The 13,820-nt window shown below is 39.6% G+C and overlaps 1 long non-coding RNA gene across 2 annotated transcripts in view; it reads left to right on the forward strand.

Moving 5' to 3' along the window:
• The window catches only part of LOC139034478 (uncharacterized), a 443,467-nt gene that overhangs the window by 402,848 nt on the left and 26,799 nt on the right, over positions 1-13,820 (forward strand). For both annotated transcript variants that reach the window (XR_011487025.1, XR_011487026.1), the window contains exons 5-6: positions 4,361-4,490; positions 7,377-7,531. This is a non-coding gene — a long non-coding RNA (uncharacterized lncRNA). The remainder of the gene's footprint in view (positions 1-4,360; positions 4,491-7,376; positions 7,532-13,820) is intronic.

Below are 13,820 nucleotides of genomic sequence, written 5' to 3' on the forward strand. Positions count from 1 at the left end.
CTGAGTTTCACATGTGATGTGCATCACTGGGGTCAATTTTGCAGATAGGAGAATAAATTGTATAATAATATGGAAAACAATTTGACTTTGTCTTGTAAAGTGAACTTTTGTTTCCCCTATAATCCAATAATTTAACTCCTAAGTATTTACATTGTACAGAAGACAGGGATCAAGACAGTCCCTAAGAAAAAGAAATGCACAAAAGCAAACTGGCTGTCTGAGGAGGGCTTACAAATAGCTGTGAAAAGAAGAGAAGCAAAAAAGCAAAGGAGAAAAGGAAAGATATTCCCATTTGAATTCAGAGTTCCAAAGAATAGCAAGGAGAGATAAGAAAGCCTCATCAGCGTTCAATGCAAAGGAATAGAGGAAAACAATAGGATGGGAAAGACTAGAGATCCCTTCAAGAAAATTAGAGATACCAAGGGAACATTTCAGGCAAAGATGAGTTCAATAAAGGACAGAAATGGTATGGACCTAACAGAAGCAGAAGATATTAAGAAAAGGTGGCAATAATACACAGAAGAACTCTACAAAAAAGATCTTCACGACCCAGATAATCATAATGGTGTGAAAACTCACCTAGAGCCAGACATCCTGGAATGTGAAGTCAAGTGGGCCTTAGAAAGCATCACTATGAACAAAGTTAGAAGAGGTGGTGGAATTCCAGTTGAACTATTTCAAATCCTAAAAGTGTGCTGTGAAAGTGCTGCATTCAATATGCCAGCAAATTTGGAAAACTCAGCAGTGGCCACAGGACTGGAAAAGGTCCGTTTTCATTCCAATCCCAAAGAAAGGCAATGCGAAAGAATTCTCAAACTACCTCACAATTGCACTCACCTCACATGCTAGTAAAGTAATGCTCAAAATTCTCTAAGCCAGGCTTCAGCAATATGTGAACCATGAACTTCCAGATGTTCAAGCTGGTTTTAGAAAAGGCAGAGGAACCAGAGATCAAATTGCCAACATCTGCTGGATCATCGAAAAAACAAGAGAGTTCCAGAAAAACATCTATTTCTGTGTTATTGACTATGCCAAAGCCTTCGACTGTATGGATCACAATAAACTGTGGAAAATTCTGAAAGAGATGGGAATACCAGACCACCTGACCCCCTCTTGAGAAACCTGTATGCAGGTCAGGAAGCAGCAGTTAGAACTGACATGGACCAACAGACTGGTTCCAAATAGGAAAAGGAGTACGTCAAGGCTGTATATTGTCACCCTGCTTATTTAACTTATATGCAGAGTACATCATGAGAAACGCTGGGCTGGAGGAAGCACAAGCTGGAATCAAGATTGCCAGGAGAAATATCAATAACCTCAGATATATAGATGCCTCTGCTGCTGCTGCTAAGTCATGTCAGTCGTGTCCGACTCTGTGCGACCCCATAGACGGCAGCCCACCAGGCTGCCTGGGATTCTCCAGGCAAGAACGCTGGAGTGGGTTGCCATTTCCTTACCAGTGCGTGAAAGTGAAAGGTGAGCGTGAAGTCGCTCAGTCGTGTCTGCTCTTTGCGACCCTGTGGACTCTAGCCCGCCAGGCTCCTCCGTCCATGGGACTCTCTGGGCAAGAGCACTGGAGTGGGATGCCAGTTACTGCTCCAGGGGTTACAACCCCGGGAGTTGGTGATGGACAGGGAAGCATGGCGTGCTGCAGTCCACGGGGTCACAAAGAGTCAGACACGACTGAGCGACTGAACTAGCTCCAGGGGATAATCCTGGCCCAGGATTGAACCTACCTCTCTTGCATTGACAGGCAGATTCTTTACCACTGTACCACCTGGGAACCACCCCCCGCAAAAAAACCTCTGATGCATCATAAATGCTTTAAATAGATAAATAATTAAAAAATAATAGCAAATAGTTAAATACATTTTACTGCAATCACAAAATGAATATTATGCATCAGGAAAATTAAATGAATTACAGCTGTATGCCATAACACAGATAACTTTGTTATGATAGTAATGAGTTGGAAAAATGACATGCAGTATGATGACCTTTATATAAAATTCAAAAAAAGGAAATGTAAACTGATATTTTTCATATGCAAAAAGACCCTCTAGTAACAGTGGATGTGAAAAGGTTGTTAATATCAGAAATATGACTAGAAAAATAAAAATGAAAGGTAATGAACTGCTTAGTCGAGCAAAAGGTGTGTGGTCAGATTAACAGTGTATTCACTTTTGATTAAGGAATAAATGAACACATTCTCCCTGAAAAACAATTTATTAATATCTAAAGAAATTTTAAAACTTTTTTTGGAATAGTGATTCTTAGGATAATTCTTAGAAATAATCAGTGTACAAAGTTTTATAGGTAAAGATATCCATCACATTATGATGGACAGTAAAAATTAGATGTAAATGAAATGTAAACTATTATGATTCAATAAATTATAGTGTATACATAAAATGGATGTTAAGCAATCATTAAAATTATATTATCAACTTTTTAGAATAATTATGTAATTATTTTATACAAACTAATATACATTTAATAAAATTATTTTAAGAATAAGCAGAAGAATCAAGAAAGAGAACAATAATATATCTTCATCCACAAATTACATCTTGGACAAATATCATTCCTAGTTTGTGTTTCTCTGTCTCTTCACATACATATGCACATATATGTGTATATATCTTATATTTATTTACATAAAATAAATGAGTGTTTATATTTTATATGTGTGTATTATACACAGGGAGATTCCCTGAGTTTATTAATTTTCAGGAATATCTTTTATATTGTCATTGCATATGTGTGTGCCAATGTGCTCAGTTGGGTCCGACTCTTTGTGATCCCATGGACCATAGCCCACCAGGCGCCTTTGTCATGGGGATTCTCCAGGCAAAAATACTGGAGTGGTTGCCATGCCCTCCAGGGGATCTTCCCTACTCAGAGGTCAGACCAACCCATGTCTCCTGCATTGCAGGCAGACTCCTTGCCCGCTTAGCCTTCAGGGAAGCCACTGCATAGAAACAACAAAAACAATGACTCTTTAGATATTTCCCTCAAATATAGATAATTTGTACATTGGTGTCTAAAATTTGTTCTGGAAAAGTTCAGTGCAGAGATAATGGTTAGGTCTGCCTTTAACCCCTATTGGTGACTTATTTTCTGCAAGAATCCTGAAGAACTGTTTGTCAAGTTCAATGATACAACCACAATATGTTGCAATGTTTTTTATTCTATGCCAGATTTTTTAAAATGTGATGTACCATTTTGATCTTCGTATACACTACTTTTATTACAGTGTTTCATATGTTGGATTATCTACTTCTTTCCCAGAGGAAGCCTCTTTTATGTTAATATTGTGATTTCTATGCACGGCTAGTCTATTCCAGAATGTTTCTAAACTATTTTCGTCCTCTTAATTATAATATTCCTGGATTTTCTTGATTGTGAGCAGTCTCAAAGACTTTTTTTTTTCCTGTAGCTTCTTTTTTTGCAGAAAAAAAAGGTTTCCTTTTAGATTGGACACTTTGACATTTTAAAAAATGTGATGTACGTTTCTTTTGTCAGTTTCTGTGGTATGCTTGCTTACTTGCCATGTATTTTCTCTTCATCTTGCCCTGTTGTTATATCACGTGGGATAATTCTCCTTGACTCCATGACTACTATATCTGAAACCTATCTTCCTTCTCCTTTCCAAGTATAGTATGTGACTTGAGATGTGACACTTTGGTCCAGTTTGGAGAAAGCTCTTTGCTGGAATTATTTGTAGGCTTTGTTGGATATCCTGGGCATGTCTTCCATGTAGTTTATATAAAATGGTATAAAGCAAGGTTCCCACTTGTTAGCTGGAAGGAAGACTTGGGTACCTCAAATCATTCCCTCCTGTTCATCATGCAGCACTTGAAAGTGGTGAGGGGCCATTATTCTGTTTGTTTCTAGACAAACCTGCTTGTCATGTTTATCATTTGTTTTCAAATTGGTGAGTATTGGTGAGTTCTGGAGATTTTCTTGATTTACATTCTTTCCCAAAATGACTTCTAGGTGTTATTAACCCAAATATTGCCATAGCAGAATTCTTTCCTTGGTCAAGATTTTTTAAAGGTTATGGTATATGAAATTTTATTTGTAGCATGGTTTGCTTGTAGTAGTTGAGATTTCTGTGTGGTTATCTCTGTTTTTCCTTTTATCTAGATCTAGATTATATAATTCTGCTTTGTTACCTAGAATTATTTTGAAATGCCACATTTCTGGAAAAAAAGGTAGACAGTCATTTGAACAGCAAAATTCCTATTTTCTAAAACAAGAAAATGGTTAGAAAATAATTTTAAAATAATGAGTATTTTTTTGTTAGGGCTTTAATAGTTATTGTATTCTTAATTTTAGAGTTTCCACCTTTTTTCAGATCTATTCTTCTGAATATTGGAAAAGCTGCATTGTTTTGTGTGCCGTGCTAAGTCACTCAGTCATGTCCGACTCTTTGCGAATCTATGGAGGGTAGTCTGCCAGGCTCCTCTGTCAATGGAATTCTCCAGGTAAGAAAATTGAGGTGGGTTGCCGTGCCTTTCTCCAGGGGATCTTCCCAACTCAGGGATCGAACCGCATCTCTTACGTCTATGCATTGGCAAGTGAGTTCTTTACCACTAGCACCACCTACATTGTTTTGGAAATAAAAAACAAACTCCTCAATCATATAAGTATAGAAATAATTATTTGCATTTTGAAATATAGTTTTTTTTTTTTAGGTTCACATGTAATATATGACCAACTGGTAGAACCTTGTTTATGAAGTCTATTAAATATATGGTATAAAGAAAGGTTAAATACAGTAATGTGCAAATGTGAAAAATTTTGAGAGACAGAGGATGGTTTAACCTTAAATGAGTTTCATAAAATCAAAGTTTATTCAGTTTTATATCTAGCACTCATTACATAGGAAATAAATTCTTTTTAATCCCCTTTATTTTCTGAGTCTCCATGCTTGAAGATAGTGATGTGTTATTATCTTGCAACACTAGTTTTATTTACCCACTATGACTTCTGGTTCCCAATGACCAGGCCCGTTTCAAAATCAAGGCTGGATTTGGCAGAATATTGCCACCGTTTTGTTTTTTCAAGCTCCAAAAATGAAACAAAGATATAAGTAACATCTCTTTTCACCTTCTCAAAGAAAAGATTGTATTAATATGTACCTGAACCATCCCAAATAACTATAGGGCTCTGAAACATAAGAACCATTTATCACATTTGGTTTCCTTCACTTCAACAAATGCAAAACAGGACACTTTAAGGATCTCCCCAGAAATTTAGAGGGTTAAAATTTCAGTCTTCAAAAGTGAAGTTACTCATTTAAGATTAAAAATTTACTGACAGTAAGTTTGGGAGTCATGATGGCTTCAAATACTTATAGTTTGGTCACAAACTATTGGCTTGTAGAATAACTACAGTAAGAAAGATTGGGCTTTTGAGTCTGTTGTTCCAATGTGAGATATATTACATGTAACACACTACTCGTCACATTAGGAAGTGAGAAGTGTATATCTTCACTTAATTGGAAATATCCTTTTCCCCTAGAAAAGATGATTTACAAAGCCCAGCTCGGGCAAGGACGTTCACAATTCAAAACACAAAATAGACTAGTGCAGTCACGGAAACAATGAGGAACTGAACGGACTGCAAGCACATCTCTTCAGTTCATTACAACATGAGAGTTAGGCCTGGACTATTTCATTTTGGATTGTTTTTTGCAACCTCATAATCTCTTTAGTGGCAGTAATTTGTTAATAAAACAGTGGTAATGAAACAGAAGTATCTGTTTACAGCAGTGACCATGTATTTCTTGTGCTTAAGCCTGCTTTCATTATTTCCAGGGAAAGGTACACATTTGCTCTGGCATGCATCAGTAATAGAAAACCACTTTACAGGAGGATAGGAAAGGACATCACCAGTAGCGTATAATGTGTGTATCTGGAATCATTATTGCCCCTTTCAGAGTGATTTTTCAGTCTTAAAGCAATAGATCTTGAAGCAAGCTAAGAGCTGCAATACAAACATAGTTTATCTTTAGTCCTTTAAACAACAGTTCTTTGATCTGAATGGGCTCTCTGCATCACCAGTTACCTCTTAAGTTTTTCTCATTTCTTGATTTGGGAACCTACATTCTAGTCTGAACCAATAGTAATTCTAGAAACAAAATTATATTTCAAATATATATGAATTTATTTTTCCTTACGTCTACAAAAGTTTATTTTTTTCTTCTGTTTCATGTTTATTGATAGCACAGTAGATTTCTGCCTATAATTTGTATAAAATATTGAGGATTCTTGATGAAAACATCAAGAAAACAATCAAAATTCCCCAAATCTAAAATAACAACAGTGAAAAATTCAATTCATTGAAAGTAAGTAATATAATTTTTAATACTCTGAATAGAAAGACCAGTTTTTTCAGTTTTGAAAAATTTATTTTAGTTAAACTTAATAAATAAATTCAAAGATGATATTTTTAAAGGCATTCATTATTTAAAATATATTTTGCATTTGATAAATTTTTCTCAGTATGACAGCACAGAAAGCTGTATGAGAAGAAAGGCTATCTAAAATGCGATTCTTTAAGTCTACTGTAAGCAAAAATCCCTTTGTAATGCAGTTTATGTTGCAGTACTCTGTTATGTCTTTCATAAAAATCTGAATTCTTTGAAAGTTAGTAGACAGTTACAACAGAAGGGTTGTAAAAGCTTTATCTATTATGTCAAAACATGTTCTATTAGTTAATAATGGATTGGCAAGAGAAGTCTTCTCATTTTAATGATTCCCAGATCATGCATTTTTCTGTGTCATAGGACTTGCCAATCTGTATATGTCATTTTGCCGTATATCAACCATGATGCAATTCCCAACTAAATCTCACTGCATGGCCGTTGGCATAGCATAACCCTTTTTAGTCAGCTTCCTCATATGTAAGAAATGAACAATGACAATTCCTGCCATAGATGGAATTTATTCCTAAAGAAGATCTTGCATCAGAACACAAAATGGAAATAGAGGAAACATTTGTTTAACATTAGCTTATCAATAGTATATTTCAAGGAAGTAGTGAAGTCATCATTTACAGTGGTGTTTATTGGGCTGTATATTCGTTGCTTGAAACTGAGATTAAGGGATGGGAGACTTTATGTGCCTATTAAAATTATTTTCCTGCAACTAATTCTATAAGATTGTAAAACAAACTGTGAAATAATTCATGAAAACTATGAAGTCAGAGTACTTCGGAAAAGTCACTCTGTTCATAAATGTGGCACCTTTCCTGTCACCAGCCCTTAAGATGCCACAGGCAGGCACAGACACAGAAGTATATCCACAGGAAGGGAGGAGGCATGTGTCTAGGACGGAGACTGGAATGTTCTTATGAACCTTCTGCAGAATCTGCCAAATGCACATGAGTGGTTTCACCTCTGAAGATCATCTCCTGTGGCTAAGAGCTGAGAGAAAGATCAGCTACCTGAGTTTCCAGGCTTGGTGCAAAATGAAAATGTAGGACGCCTTTCTTAAATAGCAGGAAACAAATGCCAGCCAAGGTATGTCAAATAAAATTCCTTTCTTCTGTGCTTCTTCTATGTCTTTCACAACCTGAACTATATGCTTTTAAAAATTTACTTTGTAATGGCCTGCCCCTTGGGCACGGGGATTTCTGGCGGGCTAGTGCAGACATTCACAGGCCCCTCGGGGCCTCGGCTCTGGGCTGGGTGTGCAAGTGTGCAAGGAGCGCCTGCTGCCCACCTCCTGCCAGACACCAGACCAACACTCTGACTCACAGTGAGCCGGGGAGTCAGGCGGCTCAAACCACGGAGCACAGACAGCCTTGGGGGTCACTGTGACCTCTGCCCTGGGAGGTACCAGCTGCCTGGGCGGGGAGTGGGCGGATAGTGAGAGGCTGGGGGGGCAGTGAGAGACTGGCCCCTGTGTGTCTCTTGCGGGTTGTGCAGACGAGAGGGACAATCACCCCTTGGTCTCACCAGGACCAACCTTCACCTTCTGGGCACTGGTGACCAGCCTCAGGCTGACAGTGCAGGGCGGAGACTGCAGCTCTGAGATGGAGCAGGTGCTGAGGTTCTAAGTCTCCGGGGGGGGCTCCCTTGCACACCCCACGTTCAAAGCTAAAATTCTTCAGAATTGCAAGGCAGCGACCCAAGAGGCCTTAAACCCCAGGTGCGGGCGCCGGGTGTAGACAGGGTTTCTGCCGCTGCTCTGGTTGCAGGCATGCGAGGACAGCCCAGGCCCAGAGGAGGCGCAACCTGTCCTCCTGGGCTTCCGAGCAGATCGCTCCTGATGTGAAGGACGTGCCTTCCGGAAGCATCAAGGAATGTTGGAATAGTGGTATTTCAATGTAAGAAAAATTATTTATGAATCAAGATCCAAGCAGTATCCTCTGAGTGACGATCCTGTGGAGTAGACCGTCTCTGGAGCTGGCGGCTGGCCTGCCCACGACCTGGCTTCCCAGCCAGTCTAACTGCTTTGGGGACCTCCCCACAGGGGTTTTATGTTTATTATCCAGCTGATCCTCCGGCCTGCCTTTCCCACTGCCTTCCTTGACGAGGGTCACTAAATGTTTTTCCTCCCATTTCAATAGATAGCCCCTATTAGGATTCTCTGTGTGATTTAATTAAACAGGGTTCTCCCTGGAATTCAGAGGCAAAGTCAGCAAATGCTTTCTGAAATGGAAACAGTTAGGAATACCCATGAAATATGTGAAATTAGGTGGAAAGATCTCAAGGGTGCTATTTCTAATACTTTTCTCTTTAGAGAAATCTGCTTATTCTCTCACCCCTCCCTGCCCCCAGCTTCATCCTGAGAGAGAGGATAGGAATGCGTCTTCCACTCTCGGCCAAAAGGCCTCCTCCTTGCCTGCTCTTGCCTGCTCAGGACATTGTTTTGTCCCACCCACGCGAGACCACACTTGTCATATATTCTTCTGAGAATCTGGCAACCAATTCAGGGTCTTGTCATTACTTGTGGTCTCTCAGGTTACCCTGAGAAACTCAGGGGCTGTTTGCGTGATGAATCCAGCTCCGGAGACATTTGGTTTTCATGGTGAAAGCACCGTATCTTCAGAGGCAACCCACTCTGGAGGTTATCAGCGCTGCTAGTCTTCGTGAGAGTTCTTCCAGATTTGGAGATCCACTGCTCCCCTCTTACACAGCTCCCAGTTTCTGTAGGTATCTCACCAGCTTACTCCCCCTGCATTTGCCCTCCCACACCCATCACTACTTGCAGAGCCTTGCCTTCCCGCCCACCCCTGAAGCTTCTAAGCCCTGCTGTGGTGCCTTTTTTTTTTTTTCATTTTGCACTCTCAAATCCTTGGGCTGTTACCTAATTCTCACTGTGTTTTGTTTTGGTTTTTCAACACAGCCACTTGGCAAAATTTCAACTTTGATTCCACTCACATCCTCCTCCTCTGGTTCTATGCCTTATAAGTGACATAAAGAAGGGGAAAAAATTCTAACACTATGAATGAGCTTTACTTTAAATTTATGGTTTCAAGCCTTCAACGGAGCCAGACCTTCGTTGCCCTGCAGAGTTTGGTGTTTGTAGCCATAGCCAGCTTTTGCACCCGTTCCCTGGGTGTACACTCACTTTTTTGTCCCCTTCCTCCTGTACTGGAGTCGGTCTAAGTAGACCCAGCAAACGACTTTCCTACTTCACGGAAAAACTGGAAGCTGAACATTTCCACATATTTATTTCCTCTTCCTCTGAAAACGATAAAGATATATGTATCTCTGCTAACTCCACTCGTCTACATTCTGACTCTATTAATCATCTCTTCTTTCTTCTTTATCTTTAGACGCATCTTAACTGTCTCTTTTCGTCCAACATGTAAACAGTTGCTAGTTTTCCCCACTGTGTGTGTATATCTATATATATATAATGATATATAAAACAAAAATTATTTTTCCAATATCATCTTACTTTATCTCTATTTCACAGTTTTTGAAAGACTATTCTATATTGGCTGTCACGGGTACTCACATCTCATTTATAAGCAAACATTTACCTCCAATTCATTTCTAAACATCCTGGGGACACCAAAGATATTCTAAAGACACTTTGTTCTCTTATCCAGCGTAACTTACTTGAGGTGATCGGTATCATTGATTATCCTTGCCTTTTTTATTCTACCTTGCATACGTGCTAATTCACATAAACATTTGCTATTTACCCTTCTCTTTTAAACAGTTTTATTCTTCCTTCTGTAACCACTACTGTCTTGTCCCTTTCATAGGCTTATCATTTTTTTTTTTTTTCTGTTTCAATTTGGGAGAAATCAGGACAGCATCTTTATTTTCTTCCTTCAATTTCTAGGTGAAATTATCCAAACATATGAATTTTGGGCTCCTGCTTCTGACCAAAATGGAATAAGAAAGATGGGATTTGTCCTCCTGCCTAAACAACTGAAAATATGAATAAGTCTATGAAACTTTTATTTTCTTAACACTGCACATCAAGCTATCAAAGCCAGTGAACCATGAGAGATAGGAAATAAGTGAAATGAGCACTGATTGTCCCAGTTCAGTGCTTCAAGGACTTTCTAGGTCATAGTTCAATAAAGTGGGCAACCAGGAAGAATTCAGCAGGCTCACTGGGTTGAAAGAACAATGCTGAGAAGAGAGGACAGAGGAACCAAGGAGATTTGCAGAGGTCCTCTAGTCTTCAGCAGGGTAATGATTGGCAGAATTTTTGAGGGAACTATTTGAGGCAGGAAAAAGATCACCCTAAAAGGTTAGAAGAAACAATATCTAGAGCTCACATAGGGCTGGGAAGAGTACCTGTTCCCCACTTTGATTGGACAGCTATATACATACACACACAGAAAAAAAATATTTAACAATATGTTAACTTAACAATATGTTAAGTTTTATTACAGTGATGACTAAAAGATGAAAATACCATGGATGGAGAAACCAAATCTGACTTGGAGGGTCAGCTTAAAGTGTACCGTTATTTCAGTTAAATGCTGAAAGTTGCACCTTGCCACTTTTAATTGAGGTCTTTTGTGACAGTGCAGCTGCACTGCCCGGCAGGTAGGCGGCCTCACGGCTCCAGTGCAACCCGGCTGCCTCTGCGACAGGCGACGCTCCTCTCTGCCCAGAAATCTACCTGCTCAGACATGCAGATGACACCACACTTATGGCAGAAAGCGAAGAAGAACCAAAGAGCCTCTTGATGAAAGGGAAAGAGGAGAGTGAAAAAGCTGGCTTAAAGCTCAACATTCAGAGAACTAAGATCGTGGCATCCAGTCCCATCGCTTCACAGCAAATAGATGGGGAAACAGTGGAAGCAGTGTCAGACTTTATTTTGGGGGGCTCCAAAATCACTGCAGATGGTGACTGCAGCCATGAAATTAAAAGACGCTTACTCCTTGGAAGGAAAGTTATGACCAACCTAGATAGCATATTAAAAAGCAGAGACATTACCTTGCCAACAAAGGTCTGTCTAGTCAAGGCTATGGTTTTTCCAGTGGTCATGTATGGATGTGAGAGTTGAACTATAAAGAAAGCTGAGCACTGAAGAATTGATGCTTTTGAACTGTGGTGTTGGAGAAGACTCTTGAGAGTCTCCTGGACTGCAAGGAGATCCAACCAGTCCATCCTAAAGGAGATCAGTCCTGGGTGTTCATTGGAAGGACTGATGCTGAAGCTGATACTACAATACTTTGGCCATGTGATGCGAAGAACTGACTCATTTGAAAAGACCCTTGTGCTGGGAAAGATTGAAGGAGGGAGGACAGAGGATGAGATGGCTGGATGGCATCACTGACTCAATGGACATGAGTTTGGGTAAACTCCTGGAGTTGGTGATGGACAGGGAGGCCTGGCGTGCTGCAGTCCATGGCATTGCAAAGAGTCGGACATGACTGAGCTACTGAACTGAACTGAACTGAAGACTGTGGCTATTTGCTTTGCAATGTTCCGGTTGCAGCCGTTTTTCAAAACCAGAGCTTCTAAATTCTTTGAAGGATTTGAAGAATTCCATGATAGGTTTTGTTGCAACGTGTATGCTTGTATTTGCCTGTAGTTACTGTGGACAGTTCCAGCAGTCCCCAGAGATAACGTTCGTGCAGATGCCCGTAGGATGGCTGTAAAGACAGGAGAGCCACTCACACTGCCCCGGCCTGGAGCCCTCCTCCTGGCAGGCCACGCCACCGCTGCCCTGGCTCTGCCTGTGAGTCTCTGGGTCCAGGTCCTGACTGGTTTTACTCACAGGGCCCCAGGAATCCGACTGCTGCACACGAGCTAGTTGCTGCCATGCACATCTTTGCTCATAGACCTGCTCCATTGTTCCATAGGACTTCATTGAGAAATGCAGGTCCTAAGATAAAATTATTAAGAGTGTCAAGAAGGCGACATGAGGGCATTAAACCAAATTGGGGGGGGGGGGGCGTTCCCCTTTTGAGATAGGACTCCGTGGGCGGGCACAGTCGTGTGACTGTGAGGCAGTTGAAATCCCAGAAGTGGTTCAGGCTTAGGTGCCCTTTGATCCAGAGGTTCGTAGTGTCAGGGTCTCGTTTCCCTTTCCTGGGGTTTCATCTGTCTTTTCATTCTGTATGTCTTGGTCCTTATGTATTGGTTCCATCCTTTGACTGGTTTCCTACATGAAACCAAAATGGCTGCAGGCATTCCAGGTCTTTTATCCATATAATACACACCCAGAGTGAAAGAGATTCTCACTATTAGTCAAGCGTGGGTTACGTGTTCACGCGCCTATGTGTTTGGCTACCAGATGGGCTTAGTCTAGCTCATGCGCTCCACCACTAGTAAGGTTTTCTGAGGCCATGTGGCTCCTAGCATGGAAACTGACGACTATTAAAAAGGCAGAAATTGCTACTGTGAATGGAATCACAAATGTCCACTACAGAATATTTCTTGACTTAATGACCAACTGAAAGATTGAAGTAATTCATCCTGGGAAAGAATTTGTAAATATGCCTCATTTCCAAAATCTTAACTGAAGTTGCAACTAATACTATATAAACTGATATCTAGATAATTATAATATGGTAATTGTTAAAAGAATATTGTAATGAGAAAAAGTTCTGTTAAGAGATACTGCCTATTTAAGAGATATTGAAAAAGAAGAAGATATCTCAAGGCTTCCAGTGATCAAGACTGATTATATTTTAGGTAAATGGGTCTCTGAAGATATAAAAGATAAAACACTAACCTGATGGAACTATCTTTAAAGCAATAGCAATATTCCTTATTATTACTCTGTGATTAATGGGCAGCTTCTTTAATATAATTTGGCTTTTGTATTGAACCTGTACACCAGGAGGAAGTATACAAATGTACGGTAGCTACTAATAAATTATCAATTTAACTTAAATAAATCTTTAAAAAAATTCTTATGTGTTTGTTACATTTCCCAAGAAATTTAATATCATTCAGGAGTTGAACAACCTAAAAAAAAAGGAATAAAATTAAAACAAAGAAACTGCAACTATGTTGATGATGTTGTCAACATATATCTGAGGATTTCACCCCTGGTAACTCCATACATTTGTTTGTCCATTAATTAATTATAATTAATTTATATCACAATTACTGGGCACTCTAATATTCTCAGCTTTGTGCTGAGATGCAAAGATAAACCTAATATGGTGGAGTGGACCTTCAATGATCAACCTTGAATATTTTCTATTTTTTAACAATCTTAATGAAACCTAGTCATTTCCCCAGATTCCTATGCTTCACTACCAAATAGCAAATATTCCATTGTGTAAGTTTGGCTATGGTTGTATATACTCACTGATTTCATCTGGGAAATGGTACTGAAAGTGTTCCCTAGTTCAAACTCAGATGGCTCACCATT

Source organism: Odocoileus virginianus, chromosome 3, assembly GCF_023699985.2.
Source record: "Odocoileus virginianus isolate 20LAN1187 ecotype Illinois chromosome 3, Ovbor_1.2, whole genome shotgun sequence".
Classification (NCBI taxonomy): Eukaryota; Metazoa; Chordata; class Mammalia; order Artiodactyla; family Cervidae; genus Odocoileus; species Odocoileus virginianus.